At 41.4% G+C, this 21,090-nt stretch overlaps 1 long non-coding RNA gene across 2 annotated transcripts; it reads right to left on the bottom strand.

Annotated features, from left to right (window-relative positions):
- Positions 1-849: 849 nt before the first annotated feature.
- LOC309809796 lies at positions 850-17,796 on the bottom strand. 2 transcript variants are annotated; one of them, XR_014294900.1, is made up of 3 exons: positions 17,319-17,796; positions 8,408-8,510; positions 850-2,648 (listed from the first exon to the last, which is right to left on the bottom strand). It is a non-coding gene; the product is annotated as an uncharacterized lncRNA (long non-coding RNA). The 2 variants fall into 2 exon arrangements; XR_014294901.1 differs by lacking the exon at positions 17,319-17,796 and adding an exon at positions 13,704-13,765.
- Positions 17,797-21,090: the final 3,294 nt, after the last annotated feature.

The raw sequence follows: 21,090 nt of genomic DNA, 5'->3' as shown, positions 1-21,090 counted from the left end.
ATCCCTTCTTCCTCTTCTGGGACCCCTATAATTAGAATGTTGGTGGGTTTAATGTTGTCCCAGTGGTCTCTGAGACTGTCCTCAATTCTTTTCATTCTTCTTTCTTTATTCTGCTCTGTGGTAGTTATTTCCACTATTTTATCTTCCAGGTCACTTATCTGTTCTCTGCCTCTATTATTCTGCTATTGATTCCTTCTAGAGAATTTTTAATTTCATTTATTGTGTTGTTCATCATTGTGTGTGTGCTCTTTAGTTCTTCTAGGACCTTGTTAAATGTTTCTTTTATTTTCTGCATTCTATTTCCAAGATTTTGTATCATCTTTACTATCATTACACTGAATTCTTTTTCAAGTACACTGCCTATTTCCTCTTCATTTGTTTGGTTTGGTGGGTTTTTACCTTGCTCCTTCATCTGCTGTTTATTTCTCTGTCTTATCATTTTGCTTAACTTACTGTGTTTGGGGTCTGCTTTTCACAGGCTGCAGGTTCGTAGTTCCCATTGTTTTAGGTGTCTGCCCCCAGTAGCTAAGGTTGGTTCAGTGGGTTGTACTGACTTCCTGGTGGAGGGGACTGGTGCCTGTGTTCTGTGGATGAGGCTTGATCTTGTCTTTCTGCTCAGCAGGACCGCATCCAGTGGTGTGTTTTGGGGTATCTGTGACCTTATTGTGATTTTAGGCAGCCTCTCTGCTAATGGGTGGTGTTGTGTTCCTGTCTTGCTAGTTGTTTGGCATAGGGTGTCCAGCACTGTAGCTTGTTGGTTGTTGAGTGGAGCTGGGTCTTAGCATTGAGATGGAGATCTCTGTGAGAGCTTTTGCTGTTTGATATTATGTGGAGGTGGGAGGTCTCTGGTGGTCCAAAGTCCTGAACTCAGCTCTCCCACCTCAGAGGCTCAGGCCCAACACCCAGCTGGAGCACCAAGACCCCGTCAGCCACACTGCTCAGAAGAAAAAGGAGCAAAAGAGAGAAAGAAAGAAAGAAAGAAAGAAAGAAAGGAAGGAAGAAAGGAAGGAAGGAAGAAAGAAAGAAAGAAAGGAAGAAAGGAAGGAAGGAAGTTATTAAAATAAAGAATATTTTTTAAAATATAAAATTAATTCAAACAAAATAAAAAAGAAAGAATGAAGAGAGCAGCCAAACAAAAAAACAAATCCACCAATGATAACAAGCGCTAAAACTATACAAAAAAATAAATAAAAAATAAAACAGACAGACAGAACCCTAGGACAAATGATAAAAACAAAGCTATACAAAGAAAATCACACAAAGAAGCATACACATACACACTCAATTAAAGGAAAAATATATATATATATATATAAAAGGAAGAGAGTAACCAAATCAATAAACAAATATACCAATGATAATAAGCTCTAAATACTAAACTAAGATAAACATAAAACCAGAAAGAAATTAGATGCAGAAAGCAAACCCCAAGTCTATAGTTGCTCCCAAAGTCCACCACCTCAAATTTGGGATGATGTGCTGTCTCTTCAGGTATTCCACAGATGCAGGGTACATCAAGTTGACTGTGGAGATTTAATCCGCTGCTCCAGAGGCTGCTTGTAGAAATTTCCCTTTCTCTTCTTTGTTCACACAGCTCCTGGGGTTCGGCTTTGGATTTGGCCCCTCTTTTGCATGTAGGTCACCTGAGGGCGTCTGTTCCCGCCCAGACAGGACAGGGTTAAAGTAGCAGCTGATTAAGGGGCTCTGGCTCACTCAAGCCAGGTGAGAGGAGGGGTACGGAATGTGGTGTGAGCCTGCAGCGGCAGAAGTTGGTGTGACATTGCAACAGCCTGAGGCACGCCATGTGTTGTCCTGGGGAAGTTGTCCCTGGATCACAGGACCCTGGCAGTGGCAGGCTGCACAGGCTCCTGAGAGGGGAGGTGTGGATAGTGACCTGTGCTTGCACACAGGCTTCTTGGTGGCTGCAGTAGCAGCCTTAGTGTTTCACGCCCACCTCTGGTGTCCACACTGGTGGCCGTGGCTTGCACCAGTCTCTGGAGCTCGTTTAGGCAGTGCTCTGAATCCCCTCTCCTCATGCACTGTGAAACAATGGTCTGTTTCCTCTTAGGCAGGTCCAGACTTTTTCCTGGACTCCCTCCCAGCTAGCTGTGGTGCACTAGCCCCCTTCAGGCTGTGTTCACGCAGCCAACCCCAGTCCTCTCCCTGGGATCTGACGTCTGAAGCCCGAGCCTCAGCTCCCAGCACCTGCCCACCCCAGCGGGTAAGCAGACTAGCGTCTCAGGCTGGTGAGTGCTGGTCGGCACCGATCCTCTGTGCAGGAATCTCTCCACTTTGCCCCCTGCACCCCTGTTGCTGTGCTCTCCTCCATGGCTCTGAAGCTTCCCCCGCACCCACCTCCCCATCTCCACCAATGAAGGATCTTCCTACTGTGTGGAAACCTTTCCTCCTTCACAGCTCCCTCCCAGGGGTGCAGGTCCCTTCCCTATTGTTTTGTCTCTGTTTATTCTTTTTTCTTTTGCCCTACGCAGGTACGTGGGGAGTTTCTTGCCTTCTGGGAAGTCTGAGGTCTTCTGCCAGCGTTCAGTAGGTATTCTGTAGGGGTTGTTCCACATGTAGATGTATTTTTGATGTATTTGTAGGGAGGAAGGTGATCTTCACATCTTACTCCTCCGCCATCTTGAAGATCCCTGGGAATGAAGTATTGATACATGTTACCACTTGGATAAACCTTGAAAACATTATACTAAGTAAAAGAAGCCAGACACAAAAAGTAACTGCCTAATGGGTATGAGTTTCTTCTGGAGTAGTGAAAACTTTTTTAAAATAGAGAGCCGTAGTGGTTGCACATCACTGTGAATGCACCAAATGCCACTGAATTGTATCCCTTAAAATGATTAACTACTATGTATATTTCACCTCAACTTAAAAAAACACACACACTATTTTATTATCTTCCAATCTGGACGTCAGAATTTCAAAATCAGTCTCATTGGATTAAAGTCAAAGTGTTAGCAGGTCTGGTCCCTTCTGGAGGCTTTGAGGGGTAATCTGTCTCCTTGTCATTTTCAGACACTGTTTACATTTCTAGGTTTATGATCCATTCCTCACACCACTCCAATTTCTTGCTTCCATTGTCACATTTCCTATTACTCTCTCAATTTTGATTCTCCTGCCTCCTTTTTATTGATATAAGAACACTTTTGATTGCAAATGAGCCCATCTGGATAATGCAGGAAACCTCCCATCTCAATATTTGTAACTTAATCACGTCTGAAAATTTCTTTACATATATATATTTCTTTCTCTCTCTCTCTCCCTCCCTCCCTCCCTCCTTCTGTGTGTGTGTGTGTGTGTGTGTGTGTGTGTGTGTGTGTGTATATATATATACTTTTTTTTTTTTTTTTTACCATCTGAGGTAACATATTCACAGGTTCCAGGGATGAGGAGGTGGACATCTATAGGGGACCATTATTCATACTACTATAAGGACTAAAGGACTAAAGATCTAAATGTGGGAGTATTTTGTCTATGAATGGCCTTTAAAACTACAGGAGCAGAGTATGAGTACCCCCACCCTCCCTTTATATCATCTCTTCCCCATTATCAAGGTCTTATTTTTTATTCATCCCTTTTTATTTTTATTTATTTATTTATTTATTTTTGCAGTATGCGGGCCTCTCACTGCTGTGGCCTCTCCCGTTGCAGAGCACAGGCTCCGGACGCGCAGGCCCAGTGGCCGTGGCTCACGGGCCCAGCTGCTCCACAGCATGTGGGGTCTTCCCGGACCGGGGCACGAACCCATGTCCCCTGCATCGGCAGGCAGACTCTCAACCACTGCGCCATCAGGGAAGCCTATTCATCCCTTTTTAAAAGAAAAGCACATGGTAATTATAGTATCTAATCCTCTAGTACATGAGTATAAAATTCTTTCAAAAGTTTTGCAGACATTGCTCTATTGTTTTCCTTCATATACTACAGCAGAGGATAAGGACGATGTCAGAAAGAAATTGTTCACTTGTAGGCAGGGAAACTAATTTTTTTTCTTCCATTGATGCCTCCAATTCTCTTTCTCTTCTAAAATCTTGCCATTGCGTATCTAAGAATGGCTCTCTTAATTTATGTGACCTGATATGTCAAGACACCCAGGTCTTTCTTCATTCACTTATTCAATAACTTTTTTAGTATCTACTCTATGACAATGGTGAACAAGAGAGACTAGCACTCGTGGAACATAAATTCAAGTGGAAGTGAAAGTAACAAAAGTATAATATAATTTCAAGTAGTGATATAAACAGTGAAGAGAAATGCAGAGGGCAGAGGAAAAGATAGTAATGAAGGTAGTGACACTCTCTCAGTGTTGCTGAAAACTGTTGGGGCACGAGTACGAGGCCAGCGATACTGATGGTGGTCAGGTGGGCTGCTGGAAACCAAGAATTCAAAAATAGTAATTGTGTTTGTAATTATTGCTGCTCTGATTATTTAACTCTCACCCATTTTGATGGTTATGTTCTTAAGTTTAATTTTTACCCTCTGTCCTCCATGTCTGTAACCTTATTGCTTGTTTTTTATTTAAAGAATATATTATACTGTTTACTATATACCAAATCCTCGTTTAAACATCTTATCAATAGTAATTAATTTAATTAAAGGTCACAAATCCATTTGAGGTAGGTAATTATTATTAGCCCTATTTTAAAATCAAGAATACTGAGGCACAGAGAGATTATACAACTAGCCCAATGACACACTGTTAGTACGGTTGGGGTCAGGATTTGCACCCAGAGCGTACACCTTCAGAGTCCTTACTCTTGATTCTATTTTATGTTGCCTCTCCATTCATCACTGTGTCCATTTTTCTCTCCTTTCTGCAGTGAGAGTTGGGGGAACTATCCAGTTTGTCTGTAATATAGTTGCTTCAGTCTTCTGCATCATCAATTTTGCTATTTTCTGTCTTCAGTGAGCATTTAAATTCTGCCGTTGTACATTTATTTTCTTTACAGTCCTCATTATCAACATTTCAGGCTATTTCTTCCTCATAGGATTTTGTTCCTTTCATGGAACAAGGCTTCATGCATCCTTCAGAGTATTTCAAGAAGTTTCTCAATGTTTTATCTCCTTATCGCTTGTTGTGCAACTTTTTAATATGTTCCATGTTAGATTTTTCCATTTTTCCAATCTTAAAATTAGCAGAGATGCATCCAGACTTGGCATGCACCTGCAGGTGTGCTTTGGGTAGTTCTGTTCACCTCCTTTGCTGACCACTTTGGTTTTGGTAAAGCCCCTTCCCAAGTATGTAGCCAGAGGGCAGAAGGATGTGCCCAAGGATTCAGAGTCCCAGTGGACAGCAGATCTCTAGTGCAGCCCAACTGCAAAAATGTCCGTCTTCAATTCCCCAGCTCATTGACTCTAAAGTGAAGAAGAGTCAAATGAAACTCCAGCATGCAATGCTACTGGGGTTCTTCCTACCTCACTTTACTCACTGAGAACTTTACTCACTGAGACTACATCTTCCATGTAATAATATCCACATCCTCATCTATATTCCTTCCTTCTCTGTAGTTTTATTAGAGTTTTATTCTCTCAGGAGGGGACATAGAAAGGAGAATTACTGGGTGGGTGGGAAGAGGAACCACATTCTGAGCATCCCAAAGAACAGTAAAATGGGAGAAGAGACAGTGCTAGTATTTAACTGGTTGGCTCCAATTCCAATTGTTCACAGCAGCCTCCACTCTGATGGCTAATGCCTGTGTGGCCATGGTCATTGAATATTTTGAATATCATCTCTGAGTAAAGACACATTCTACAGGAGATCAAGCCTGCCCTGTTTCTTTGGCAAAGCATATGTTGCCCCCACCCTAGTTGCAGTCCTCACTTTAGTTTTTATAGGTCTTGTAACCTTTGTGGGCATTCCCATAGATTCTGGTAGCACATTGCTCATCACTTGGGTTGTTGATGTGGTTCGTTCATTCCCCAGGTACTAATAAGAAACTACTAAGTGCCAAGGATTCTGCTCGGCCTGGGGGCTACAAGTCAAAGTCATAAATGCATAACTCTGCTCCCATAAATTTCCATCTTTTCCTATGTTTTCATAGTTGGAATCTGGAAAACTCTCTAGAACTGCTATCAAGAAATCATTTTAAACTGGAAAATGATAATGTGCTTTTAATGAAAATCATGAGCCAAGCAATGTGGAAAATAGAAAAAGAGCATTGGGCTGGAAATCAGATAGCTTAAGTTCTCATCCTTGCTTTGCCACTGGTATCCGAGGACCTTGGGTGAATCACTTAATCCTTCAAGGTCTCAGTTTCCTAAGTGTGAAATAAATGGGTTGGACCAAATTCTCTCCAAGATTCCTTCCAGCCAAAAATGTATATGTCTTCAAGATAAATGTTCTTCTCATTAATGTGGGTGTCTCAGAAGCCATTTTTTATCAGTGGATTCTAACCTTATGTTTATCAATACAGTAGTCTGATTCTCCTGACCCTCTTTATACCATTCCTAATAAGAAATGTACCAACCATATGTGAAACACATGGGCTCTGCCCAAAGGCCATGCAAGATACATAAATTTCACAAGGGAAAGATGCAAAACACATGTTGACACATCTCAAATCCACATGTACATTTTGGTTAGGGTTTAATGGTACTTAATTTTGAGGGTTACTCAGAAATCTGTTTAAGGTACTCCTATAAAACTGACTTTTAGATAAGGCCCAAGAAGTTCTTGTGTACTTTAGACAACAAGTAAAGTTGTCTAAATTTCTGTGGGTTACCCATAGACATAGAAGTCTTCTGAAGTTGATCATAGAACTAGGCATCTCACACCTTGCAGCATCTTGATAAAGTCACAGTAAAATAGAAGGTTGAATGAATATCAAACTAGTTGTCTCATATCAGGAGACTGCAGTCCCACCTATAAGCTCACAATGGAAAGACACAGCTGGACCATCTGCTTTGGCCATCAGCCCCAATTTGGGGCCCTCCAGAATTTTACATGTGCTGGCCACACAAGTGTAAATTCATGCCCTTCTTTCTGCCTGCTGAATTTCTACTCATTCCTTGGGATCCCACTCAAACGTCACCTCCTCTGTGAAGACTTCCCTAATCTCTCCAAACAAAAGGGCTACTCCTCCATTTATGTCCCTTACCCTTTCTCTCACTCTCACTCTACATCTGTTATTGTACTTGTCATGCTAAACAGCATTTATTTGTTTTCATATTGAGTAATTATTGAGTAATAAATGTGCTTTTGTGATCTTTGGAATTCTAGTACCTAGCAGTATGCCTGGCATGTTTGTTAATGAATCTATGAATGAATGAATGAATGAATGAATGATGTTGACAGTGAAAGTCTAAGATTCAGTAGGATCTTTAATCTTAGAAGTTTAACAGGGGTAGCCAAAGTCAATATCCTGTTTCAGAACAGAGAATTTGTGAATTTTCCATCATGGAAGAACTCAAGTCAAAAATAGACTATATTAAAAAAAATGCTTTAGGGCTTTCCTGGTGGCGCAGTGGTTGGGAGTCCGCCTGCCGATGCAGGGGACATGGGTTCGTGCCCCAGTCTGGGAAGATCCCACATGCCGCAGAGCGGCTGGGCCCGTGAGCCATGGCCGCTGAGCCTGCGTGTCCGGAGCCTGAACTCCGCAGTGGGAGAGGCCACAACAGTGAGAGGCCCGCGTACTGCAAAAAAAAAAATAGAGTATACTAGGTCAAGAAAACATAGTGAGCACCTGCTACCATGTCCCACATCATCCTTTATCCAGAAGAGTCGGCAAGGAAAGGAAAACATGGTGCCAGTGTGGGAAGGGTGTCCTCAAATTGCTTGCTTAATATTGAGAAGAAGATAAAGGCACATGATACAGAGGATATGGGATACACAAGAAGGGAGAGACCAAGATCTGACTGATCAGGGCCAGCCAGCAGCAAAGCCAAGGAAGCAGTAAAGCTCTTACAGCTGCTAATGCCCCCATCTATCTTCTAACCCTGCACCGTTCAGTACAGTGGCCACTGGCCATGGGAGGCTAGTGAGCACTTGAAATGCGGCCAGGATGTGCTATAAATGGAAAATACACACCAAATTTGGAAGACTGAATTAATCAGAAGAAAAACAATGTTAAAATATCTCATTTAATTATTTTTTATATCAACTACATGTTAAAATGTAGAAATGACAATATTTTCGATATATATATTTAAATTCAATTCACTCATTTCTTTTTCTTTTGACAATGTGGCTACTAGAAAATTTTAAACTATATATGTGGCTCACCTCATATTTTTATTGGACAATGCCTTTCTAAACCATTGCTTTTCCTTTAGTTCCAGCCATCATTTCATCAGCTTAGAGTTATCTTTGATCTTGGAAGTGTTAACTGGGAAGCTCTGAAAGGATCATGTATTTTCAAGACCTAGAAATGTCTGCCCTCATGGTGAACTGACATACCTTCATGGAGGCAAGAGGCCTTGTTCAGTAGCCAACTCCCTGGACTTCGTGTTGACCACCATTGGTGCCCGCATGTCTTCTTCAGTTCTGCCCAAATTTTCCCCTTCACAGCAGGAGGAAATTATGAAGAGAGATTTCTAGTTTCCACAGACACATACTGATAAGAGCAACTGGCCCAGGCTAAGGGCAATAAACTCAAATGTCTACAGGGGCCAAGCAGGTAAAAAGTGAAGCAAGCCAAGTGTATTCTTTCAATAGAGTCACTCTTCATCTGCATATTAAACACATAGGAATTTTCTTCACCTCCCCAATGAAATATGCTCTCTTCCTGTTCTATTTTTTTTGTTTGTTTTTGTTTTTGAACATGTGATGCTCTTGGCCAATGTTTCATTTTTCTGCTTTAAAAAGAAATTTCACTAAAAACTCAATTCAAGAATAAAAAACGGTGCAAACACAGTGACAGACTATAGCTGACACTGGCCTCAGTGTTGGGGCTCAGCAGGGAGTCGTGCGGACTGTGGAGAAGTGGGAATGAGGCCCTGCCCACAGGAGCAGCCCTGGCTCAGCTCCAGCCAGTAGGTGTCAAGTGTTCATGTGGGCCTTCTGATTTTTCAAGAGATGTTGGAAATCTGGATGGTTATATAAAATTTCCTAGTTTTCAAGTGTCACCAGCTAATGCAAATATTTTTAAAACACAGTGTAAACTAGAATTCTGTGATCTGGGTAAAACAGTGCCTACAAATTAGATTTGGCTCATAGACCACCAGTTTCCAATCATTGGTCTGGGGCTAGCCATTAGATAATGTAGGAAAAAAGAGAGAAAAGGAAATGAATATTTTTGAACACATACTGTATGACTGGAACTTCATCTTCTTTCCCTCATTTAATCATCCCAATAGCCTGTGAAGTATTAATAGCCTCATTTTCACAACTGAAGAAACAGAGGTTCATTTGAGTTAAACGATTTTTCCAAGATAAGTCAACTAGAAGCTTCCAAGCTGGGGGAAGTTGTGTATTGTTCCCGAAACCTATCTTCATACTGGTGCTTTCTGCTCACTCCCAGCTTGGGAGACCTCATCAGGCTACCTGCTCTCCAAGTCATCTCCTCATCACCCTGCTCATCATGTGCCTCCTCTGACCTCCTGGGTGCTCACTCCCTGGGATTCACTCTTGGCAATTAGGAAGGGACCCTGTCTTCATCATCTCTTCCCACGTAGGCAGGGATTGAGACCCATGTTTCTGACCCCTCGGTATGAAACATAAGGACCTACACTTACCATAGACTTAATATATGTTTGTTGGTTGTGATACCATATCATCTCTTGGCTTGCCCACTTGCCCCACCCCTCTTTGTGTATGTTCCATTCATATCTTTTACCTCTTCACCTGGATCATTCATGGTGACTCTGTTACAGCACTGATGAAAGGAATGATTTCACATGAGACGCACAGAATACGTTCCCATATTTGGGAGGGTGGGAGGGAGGGACCAGCCCTTACAAGCCTTCATTTGTCACACACGATCCCGAGGCCCAGAGGGAGTAAGGGCTGGTCCAGTGTTACTCAAGACTGGAGTCACAGCGCTGGAAGGAGAATTCAGCCTCGCAGACAGACTGGGAGTGAGAATTAGAATCCCAACAGGCTTGCCGGGACTGAGTTCTCCTTTGCCCAGCGTCTTCCTCTTTCCCCAACACTCTCAGCTTGTCTCTGAGCTCTCTTTCTTCAACACAATGAAATTATTTTTGGCTAGACCTGATAGTCTCCATTCAAGCAAAATAGCTTCCAGCTGGGATGAGCTCCTCCCCTCTTCTCCAGAGTAGGTTGCCAGCTACCCACACCCACCCGGAGGGCCCTCTAGCAGACACTTATGGGTCCCCCGTGAGGGGAGGGAACATAGCAATAACCAGAATCTCATATATTCCTGAAGCAACTTAACTAGTAACTGATAAAGCACTTCCACACCCCTTATTTTGTTTGACATTTACAATAGCCCCATAATTAGCAGGCAGATGTTATTATGCTCGCTTTACAGATAAGAAAACTGTAGACTATAGAGGTTAAGTGACTTGCCTAAGTCATAAGGCAGTGCTGACATTTGAACACAATCTTCTGAATCTCTAAATGGTATCCTCTTGGGTTTTTTTTTCTTCCACAGTAATTTTTATTCTTCTGATTTGAAAACTTCTTCCTCTCCACAGTGCAAAATTAGAAAAATATTAAAATGTGGAAAGAAGAAAATAAACAGCCTTGCCACTCAAGGTAACTATGATTAACATGTTGATATATTTTCTTCCTTTCTTTTTTCTCTGTGTGTGGTTTTTTTGTTTTTTTTTTTTTGGCTATGTTGGGTCTTTGTTTCTGTGTGAGGGCTTTCTCTAGTTGCGGAGAGCGGGGGCCACTCTTCATCGCGGTGCTCAGGCCTCTCACTATCGCAGCCTCTCTTGTTGCGGAGCACAGGCTCCAGACGCGCAGGCTCAGTAGTTGTGGTTCACGGGCCCAGTTGCTCCGCGGCATGTGGGATCCTCCCAGACCAGGGCTTGAACCCATGTCCCCTGCATTGGCAGGCAGTTTCTCAACCACTGTGCCACCAGGGAAGCCCCTCTGTGTGTATTTTTAATTGATTAGGAGCATACTATCTATACATAGTTTGTATTATGTTTATACTTAACATTATGTTAGAAGTTCCTATGTCATTAATGTCCTATGTCATTCCTATGTCACATTTATTGAAAATGTGATTTTTAATAATTGTAAATTATTACATTTAATACATTTAATTGTAAATATTCAATCCAACATAAGAACTTTCCCCCTATTTGAACATAATTTTGCAATTAAATGTGACACTAAATCAAAAAGATATGTGCAGTCCTATGCTCATTACAGCTTTATTTACAATAGCCAAGATATAGAAGCAGCAAGTGCCCATCAATAGATGAATGGGTAAAGAAGATGTGGTATATATGCATACAGTGGAATATTACTCAGCCATTAAGAAAGAAATCTTGCCATTTGTGATAACATGGATGGACCTAGAAGGTATTATGCTAAGTAAAATAAGTCAGTCAGAGAAAGATAAATAATGTATGATTTCTCTTATATGTGTAATCTAAAAAACAAAACAAATGAACAAATATAACTAAACAGAAACAGAGTCATAGATACAGAGAACAAACAGGTGGTCGCCAGAGGGGAAAGAATTGAGGGGAGGAGAGAAATAGGTGAGGGAGACTAAGAGGTACAGACTTCCAGTTACAAAATAAATGTCACAAGTCTGAAATGTACAATGTGGGGAATATAGTCAATAATTATGTAATATCTTTGTATGGTGACAGATGACAACTAGACTTATCTTGGTGAATATTTTGAAATGTACAGAGATATTGAATCATTATGTTGTATACCAGGAACTAACATAGTATTATAGGTCAATTATACTTCAAAAACAAACAAACCCACAGAAAAGAGATCAGATTTATGATTACCAGAGGTAGGGGTGGGAGGAGAGGAAATTAAATGAAAGCAGTCAAAAGGTGCAAACTTTCAGTTATAAGATAAATAAGTACTAGGGATGTAATATACAGCATGATAAAGGTAATTAACACTGCTGTACATTATAAATGAAAGCTCTTAACAGAGTAAATCCTAAGAGTTATAAGGAAAACAATTTTTTTCTATTTCTTTAATGTTGTATCTATATGAGATAATGGATGTTCACTCTTGTGATAATCATTTCATTATGTATGGAAGTCAAATCATTACGCTGTGCACCTTAAACTTAGGCAGTGCTGTATGTCAATTATATCTCAGTGAAACTAGAAAAAATGATACTGTGATAAATATATTATGGGTAAATTTTGGTCCTCATCACTGGATAGGATAGACAGTGAAATTTTACCTTAAGGTATGTGATGAACCAAGCAATTAATCAACAAACATTCAAGGCCAGGGGGTTAAGCATCTCATAAGTGCTGGGTGAGGGGGAATACAGGGAACCAAAACTACGGGCACTGTTTTCTCAGTGGGCAGCCCTTTTCATGTTTGCTACCAAACTATTTTCCAAATCTGCTCCTTCTCTACCACCACTGACCTAGTTCAGGGGGTTCCTGCTGTTTACCCTGCACTGGTCTCCTGCTCCTATAGCCTCCCCTGCCCCAAATCTACCCTCTGGATGGAGCCTGGATGAGCTCTCCAACGCTGTATCTGTGCCATTCTGCAGGGAAAAACCTATCACTGAATTCACATTGGTCTCCAGAAAAACGTCTAGAGTATCTTAAACTCTGACACTATACGATCAGAATCAAAAACAAGTTCTGGCACTCAGCAAGCACTCGAAACATATATTTTTATGCCCCTCACTCTCTAGACCAGGTGGTGCTCAGTGATTCTGTTTTGAATGTTCTTCTTCCTCCCATTACCCAGAAACCTTTCCACAGGGTCCCCGCTCTGTCTCCAGACGCCAACACAGCCTCCTCCTTTGGGAGGGGGTGTTGATGGAGTTCTAGATGAACTGGTTCTTTACGTTTTTAGAAAGGTGTCAGGAATTAAACCTATGATCCAGCCAATCTCCAAGGAAAACCCTGCTCAGAGAACTTGAGAAGCTGCTAATAGTTTCAGGCAGAGTGTCATTAAAATTTAGAAAATATATTAAAAATATAGTTTGAAAACCATCTCCCCTTTTTTCAGGGATGAGCATCTCACCCCCCCTCCCATCCTTTCAATGATTTTTCAGCTTTGGATGGGGCCACCCAAGTTCTGAAAGTTCTCCCAGCAGAGCCTCGTCAGTTCTGGTTTAGGGCAGATCACCGTAATGAGTTTGAACAGCATCCTCAAGCTATTTCCTCTTCTATTCCTTCTTAAATGTGAGAAAGCAGTGTCAAAGTTGGCAAGGCAAAGATGGTTACTTTCTAGGTAGGGAATACATCCTTGCTCTTGTGTAGTTTCTCCCTACATCCAATGCTCCACCATCTCAGCAGCAAGAGCTGTGACAGGACGCTGATTACAGTCTATGTACAGTTCATATATACTCTCTGACTGGATTCTTACAACACTGGGTGAGGTAACTACGGCAGGCGTTACTACATCTCAAAAGTACAGATAAGAACACTGAGGTTTGGAATGCGTTAGTGGCTTGGCTGCAGCTTGGAATTAGTGAGAGGCCAAGTCAGGATGCAGGCCCATCACTCTATCCAGACACTGGGCACTTTAGTGTCAGCCTGAGATGTCCCGGTCTTGTGGGGTAACTGTCCCTCTTTCCCTGCCTTCAGTTTTGCCTCTAAATGGTGAAGAATCATACCTTGTGCCAGCACTCCTGGAAAAGCCATATGGACAACCAGAGCAAACCTCTCAAGATCCTGGAAGGCAAAGATTCTAGTCATTCTAGGAGTTGGCATTGCAAATTTTACCCTCACCCAGGCAGCCCCTCAGAGTTAAGGGGGTCCCTCGGCACCTGCTGCTTTGTATTTCCCACTTCCCTGCTCAGGGGGTTCATCACCTCATGCTGGGACTTTTTCCAAACTAACCCAACTGGTTCCCTGTTTCTGATCTTACCTCCCTCCAATCTTTCCTCTAACCAGATATCTTCATTTTTTCTCCTCACTGCCCTACTTAAAACTGTAATTGATGTCCATTCTCTGCACAAGGAAGTAGACCCCTTAGTCTGGATGAAAGGCTGTCTGCATTGTGCTCCTATGCTGTGGAGCCAACATCATTCCACATCCTCCACACACGGACTGAGAAGTTGGCCTGTCTTCACTCCCAACACTTTACTCACATGCTTTTCCTTAAGACTTCTGAGCCTTTCGCAAGCCCTGCTCCTTTCTGGAATTCCAAAACTTCAAACTTCCAAAACCTGCTTCAAGTTCTGCCTCCAAGTCTCCTCCCAGAAGCCTAGGCTTCCCCAACTTCTGCACTCTGACATCCTGAGGAATGGGACTGCTCCACTTACATCAACCCTGACCTATAAGCTGCCATTTGCACATGAGACTGTGTGTCATATTAGTCTTGACTCTCCAAATTGCTAACAAATTCCTTGAAGGCCAAAACTATGCCTGAATGACTTCCTTGTGAGCCCCAAACCAAGCTACTTACTCCCAAGCACAGAGTAGGTGCTCAAAAGTCCCTCGCTGGATAAGTGGATGTGAATCAGTGCCATGGCAGCAGGTGTGACATAGGGAAGGCTGAGCTGCGACTCAGGGAATCTGGTCGGTTATGAGGACTTGGGAAACTCTCCTTCCTGAGCTCATGCTACTCATTTATAAAATAAAGGCATTGGACAAGATAATCTCAAATACTGCTTCAAGCTCTGTGAATCCCTTAAATATATGGGGTAAATGGAAACTTTGCTGCTAGGAGATGAAAGGATTTTTTTTTTCTTGAAGGGCCATACCTCTGCCATGGATTAGAAACAAAATCATTGAAGACTTGCTTTCTCTCCAAATGTTGACCATGCATCCTGCAAATCCATTGATTTTTTTAAGGCCTCCAGACCCCATGGCCATAATGAGATCCACACACTTGTCAGGTGTTGAAGTCATTTGGCCTTTGGCCTTCATCTCACCAGCCCCCAACACATGGGAGTTGGCCACGACTTTCACACACGTGTTCCCTCTTACCTAATCTTTCAAAAGGAAACACAGCATTATACAGTTTAGACAAAGAAGGGAGAAGAAAGGAGGTGGAGAAAAAGAGAACTTGAAAAATAGTTTTCCAACCAAGCAAGGAATATCAAATGCATGGGCCATTAAACCAAAAGCCAATCTGAATCTGGGGGGACAATTTTTGTGAATGTCTGGGGTGTAGTGGTCGCAATACTCACGAACACACACCCTTTAGTCCCATATGAACATAAATACATACAAGGCTTACAAGTGAAGCATATTTGTTAAGCACCAAGATGGTGGTAATTAAATTCATGGGGTTTGTGCATTACGTAAAAAGCAGAATACCAGCAGCCCAAGACCTTATAAAGTAGTTGATCATCACCAGCACCATAATTACTCATGAGCCCAAGGAATGTACGCCAGGCCTCCTCAGACTTGCCTAATATCAGGCAAGAAAGCACCATAATTATATTTCATATCTGGGGCCAACCCTAGAAATGTATGTACAGAGAGAAACGTCGTCTCAACTCTCTGTGCTCTCTGAGATGAATTCAGGTACTTGGACTTGTTGCCTTAGAGAAGAACAGTAAATTCTGATTGAGCTAATATTAACAGGAAAAGAAAAATCAGAAAAATGTTCACAATTGCCAAACTAAGGGAGAAAAGTTCCATTTAGCTAAGTGAAAAAAGCTGAGTGAAATTCTAAACGGGAAAAGTATACATTATCTTGGAAGATGAAAATTAAATTAAATTAGTAAAATTAGGTAAATTAGATGGGAAAAAGCTCAAACTCCATTATTACAGAAAGTAGGACATTTTCATCACAAACATAAATGTTTTCTGAACTGGATGCTATAAATTTTGAAAGTATTTTAATTCCATATTTCTCTTGATTCCAATATCTGATCAGTAAGAAAAGCAAGGTTTATTAGTCCCTTAGTTGACCATAGATAAGACTGAAGTCCTGAGAGGTGAAGGGACTTATCCAAGATCACACAGCTGTTTACCAGCAGAGTTGGAACTAAAGGAGCCCTCTGAGACCTGATCAAACATCCATCTCTCTCTTTCACATTTCCTCCTAGGGTTGAAGGCATGTTGATTTACTTCTTACTTCTGTAAACTCTTGGCTAGAAAGGGCTAATACATTTATACTGGATTTGGATTCAGAACAAACTTTTTAGTGTGAAGACAAACAGTCTAAAAAAGCACTTTCACCTGCTTAATCTGGTTTGAATCACAAAATTCTAAAACCTTCCCATGAAAAGAAGTTAAAACTTTTTTCTAACATCAAGTGTAAGCAGTCTGATACATCCCTAAATGCCTTAATCTGGTTTGAATCACAAAATTCTAAAACCTTCCCATGAAAAGAAGTTAAAACTTTTTTCTAACATCAAGTGTAAGCAGTCTGATACATCCCTAAATGCTGAGGCAGTGAGCCTCTAATAAGGAAGTGCTACAGTAATTACATCTTTGAAACCATTCCAACATGGGAGTCCTGGGTCTGAACCACAGATCGACTACTCATTAGCTGTGTGACCTTAGGCAAGTGATTTAACCTCTCCAAGCCTCAGTTTCCTAATCTGGAAAATGGGACAATACCTACCCATCAAAGAACATGAGAAATTTCCTGATACATACAAGTACCAATGATTACTAGTACTCTCCCTTTCCTTACTTTATCTTCTTAAAATTTAGCTTGTTAAAACAGAGTGTGCTTCTAGGCTCAAAAGCCACTTGACCATTGCACTGGTTGGTTTTTGATTCAGAATCTTCATATAATACCATTCATTCACTGACACATATTTATGTGCAGCCACTGTTCTAAGCACTTGCCTCAGGGAGATGAATGAAACAGCCTTCTTCTTCTTAGAGTTTGTGTTCAACAAACTGGACAGCTTCTTGACTTTGGTCATTATTTCTGCGTATGGAGGATGGGAGGCTTAGTGAGCAAGTTCTTTGGTAAAACTCTCATAAAATGTGGTCTAATCCATCTACTTCCCCAAGGCAAAGACCAGATCCCTAGGAGGCATGCTCCCTGATGCACAGAGAGGTATAGAGCATCTACTACGTGCTCCTTTGCACCCACTAAAGCAGTCAGTTGACTCATTTCTCCAGAATCATGGTCACTGGGATCCTATCTTCATCTAATCTCATGAGATACCCCTGCCCACCAGGCTAGGGAAGACTTAGAGGTGACTTGGTGTATCTGACAACTTTCTTAAAAATTGGGTTTATGCCTAAAACCTTGGCTCTGACTTTCTCCAACTAATAGATGCATGTGCAGCACACGAGAAATGGAGACAGCTTACCTCACCTCGAGGGACCCAGATCTTCACCAATGTCCTCCCCTTTCCTCTCTGCCACAGAGCTCACTTCCAAGTGACCATTACAATGTAAAATAAAACAAAAGGCCAGCCAAGTCTACCAAAGTGGCCTTCCATGCTCTCCCAGATCTTCTCCGGGCTTGGGGTCCGGGCCTAGGGTCCCTGGGAACACCCAGTGCCGAGCAGGTTGCCAGTGGGGGACAAGCCACAAAAGTATCAGTGTGGCTGTATAAGTAGGCCCAATTTTTTTTTTCATTTTTATTTTCCTTCTTACTGACTCCTAACAGAATCATTTTCTGGTTTTGAAAGGCATCTGCAGGAATGCAGAGAACAGAATGGTGACTCAGAAGATGGTGACCGAGTCATCTGCTTTGCATTGTCGAGTACATTTTTCACATGTTACTGGGTGAAACTAGCAATAAAGGGCACCAAATGCTAGAAATAGAACAAAAGAGATAAAGAAAAAGAAGAGGAAAAATATCTTATTTCCTCTAGAGAAATCTGCCTTGATTCGGGACACTGGTGTTTTAGGAAAAATCATTTTGCTTTGAACAGCTCTCTTTCTGACTCACTTTTTGGAAAGAATGTACTGAGCAGATAACTGCCCACCTCCCCCCGCAAACAGCTCTGCTGAAATCTGAACGCTATAAGTCCTCCTTGTTGACTTGTGAAAGAGATCTCTCTATATTCATTCGGGCTCTGTGCTCGTCACATGATACCAATACATTCCAAATGCTAAGATACAAGATTACTACTTAACCATAGAACAAACCAACAGGAATTTTAATCAAGACAATATCCAATAATGAATAAAGATGGAATGTTTTTGGAGGGGTTCCAGAATACACATTTGGGAATTTTTAATCTTGCTCATCTTTGAATCTAGCAAAAATATTTTAAACTTTTCTGACCATGCCATTTCAGGCTGAACCCAGAAACTAGCTACTATCTAAGGTATTAAAGCATTTCATCTACACAGACATTGAATTTTCCAAATCTTGGTCAGTAATTGATACCAGATTAAATGAAATATGAATCAGACAAGTTCCTTTACATGCAGTGTTTTAGCTGAATTATTTTATGATATAAAAGATGAAAAGAAATCAAGATAAATAACGAGAAGTGTGGGACAAGATTATACTTTTAATATTGTTATATCTTAGGATTCGTTTTATTTTAATGTTTGTATTCAGACCAGATTGATGTGTCATAGTTTATCAAATTGCTTAAATAAACCATTGTCAGCTATGGGTGGCCAGATATTTACCATGAGTTTGAAAGTTGTCTGAATCAATACTAATTGTAAAGGAAGCTTTTTTATAACAGTTTTATAATCAGCTGTAACTTACCTAAAATGTGAATTTCAACACTATTTTAATCGTGTTTGAAACAGGAAGAAGGGAGTAGCCCAGTATTGAGATTGAAGTTTATAGGCCATAGAGCTATTCTTCCTGTTGCCCCGTGGGGTTTTCCCACCCCACCCTAAGCCCCACCACCAAATGGAAACAAAGAAGACTTTGCTCCCACAAGGCTGCTTGGAGCATTGGTGTTTGGGTCTTTTAAAAGGACCAAGTGATGGCTGGAAGATAGATGGGAAAGATGGAACATAGATTAAATGTGACATGTTACACTATAGGAAAGGTATTTTTATAGAACATGTACGCAGTAGATCAAAGACTTCACTGCACTTATTTTTGTCTTCACACACCTACTAAAGCTGCATTTCTGCTGATGAGTGAAATTCTAGCTCTTTGGTCATCCCAGGACCCTAAATTGATACATCACCCAGCAGCATTAAAATGTTGGTTTTGTATGATTAAAAGTGTGGGTGCACAATTTCACTGAGAGGAATGAAAGTTGTAGTCATTTGAAGTAAATCAAGACTAAACAACGAAAATGAGAAAAATGGTCTGTGTAATTGCCCTGTTGGTCGTCTCAGGAGCCCAGCTGAAGGGGAGATTAGAACCAAGGTCTGCGCTTGGGATTTTTTGGAGGTTGCTAGTCTTAGGGCAGGTTCTCTGACAAGTCCTGAGTAAGCCTCTGATTTGGATGAGAGAGGGCTAAAAAAAGCATTTCTGAAACCCTCTCAGACAGTAATTGATTGGTCTGCTTTTTTTTCACTTATTTGTTTATTATAAAAAGAATTATTTTCAAATCATCTTGAATATTACAGATTTTATCTGTCTCCTGACCAAGCATTTCAGATAGAATCTAGTATATGTAGTGAAAGTTTAAAAGCTGAATAAGTCTAAGCCATGGAACAAACTCATCACAGAAAAGAATTGACAGTATTCCCAAAGAATAGGAGAAGCTAATAGAGTTATACATGTTTTAAGAGGTAGATACGATCACGTGTGCACAATATAAAACAGAAGGTTTCTAATGATTGAAAAAGGAGGGGGAAAAAAGCTATTTGGTAGTAGCTTGGTGAACTTTGGCTGAACTTCTCTGTTTGGCAGGCTCTGGTGCGGACAGTCTAGGATGAGGCATTAGGGCTCGCATCTGAGAAGTTGACATCAAGCAGACAGCAAGACATGATATCTTATTTTCCTGAGCCATGCTGACACAAATTGAACTCCCCTTATTATTTTCTTATGCCAGTAAAGTTGCACTTGGAATTTAAGCATTTTGTGTGCAGATGTTGAAGGCTGGGTTGGTTTAATTTAAATAATTTGCAGATTGTTTAGTAGCACTCCAAAGACGGGAGCGTTCTTCATCTGAGTTCAATTTTATGAGCTTTGGTTTCTGATCTTCTGCAAGGTAAAACTGAACTATTTCAGTTTCAGTAAAACCCAAGGGCTGAAAGACCCTGCCGCTCCCTCTGGCGCTGCTGGCTTTGTTAACTGAAGAAAATGGCAAGGCCCTGAGGTTGTCTCTAATTTGCTCAACTTTTTACCTTTTCATGGTTCTCCACTTTAAGAGAATGTGCCTTAGGAAGGATGAGATGGGGGCTGGGAGGGGGATAGACCCGTATGGTAAACTATCAAAATTAAAAATCAGATATAACGAGGACTGACTTTTTGTCCAGTACCCATTCCTGGCTTTCTGGCTTTAGAATCACTTGGCTTCCAATTTTTCTGAGCCATAGCAATTATGCATTTCACTGTTTATGCAGCCCCCTTTCGCCATCAGACCTTTCTTTCTCTGATGTTTACTTACCCAGTTTTTCTAAAGCTTATACGTGAGCTCCCTGGAGCCCGGGAATAGATGCGTGATTGTATTCCCATCTTAGGAGTCGACTGCCTTCATTTTCCAGCACAGGGTTTGTTTGCCCAGCCAGGCCCCACATACTAAACAATACGGGGGAATGCTTCTTGGAAGAAAGTAAGATGTCAGTGTACATTACAACCCCCCTGGGGTAAGTAGAGAGCATTCATAAAGGACTAAAGAAATGTACTTTATAATGAAATGTACCTCATATAATTTATGACCCAATACTCAGGGATGAGTTTTTCTCTTTGAGAGTGTATGTCTGCACGTGAGAGAGAAGAGCGTGTGATTGTATAAAATTCTTAATAATGATCTGGGGAAAAAATGTTCTTTCCCATTTGGGCAATGACCAAAAGTGATTTGCATTGGCCTCTGTGACTTCCCAAGGAGGATGTGAGGTCCCCCTCCCTACTCCGATTCTAACCCCCTGCTGTGGTCAGTGTGCTGGGTGTGGTCATGGACTTGACCTCAGCTACAGAGAACCTTCCTTTCCTGCGGTGGGTGGGGGGGGTGAGATATGCAGAAAAAAGTGTCCAGTGAGTGTGTG

This window comes from Mesoplodon mirus, assembly GCF_964341445.2.
Source record: "Mesoplodon mirus genome assembly, chromosome: 8".
Classification (NCBI taxonomy): domain Eukaryota; kingdom Metazoa; phylum Chordata; class Mammalia; order Artiodactyla; family Ziphiidae; genus Mesoplodon; species Mesoplodon mirus.
The sequence above is the reverse complement of the archived record's forward strand: the minus strand, read 5'-3'. Positions and strand labels throughout refer to the sequence as shown.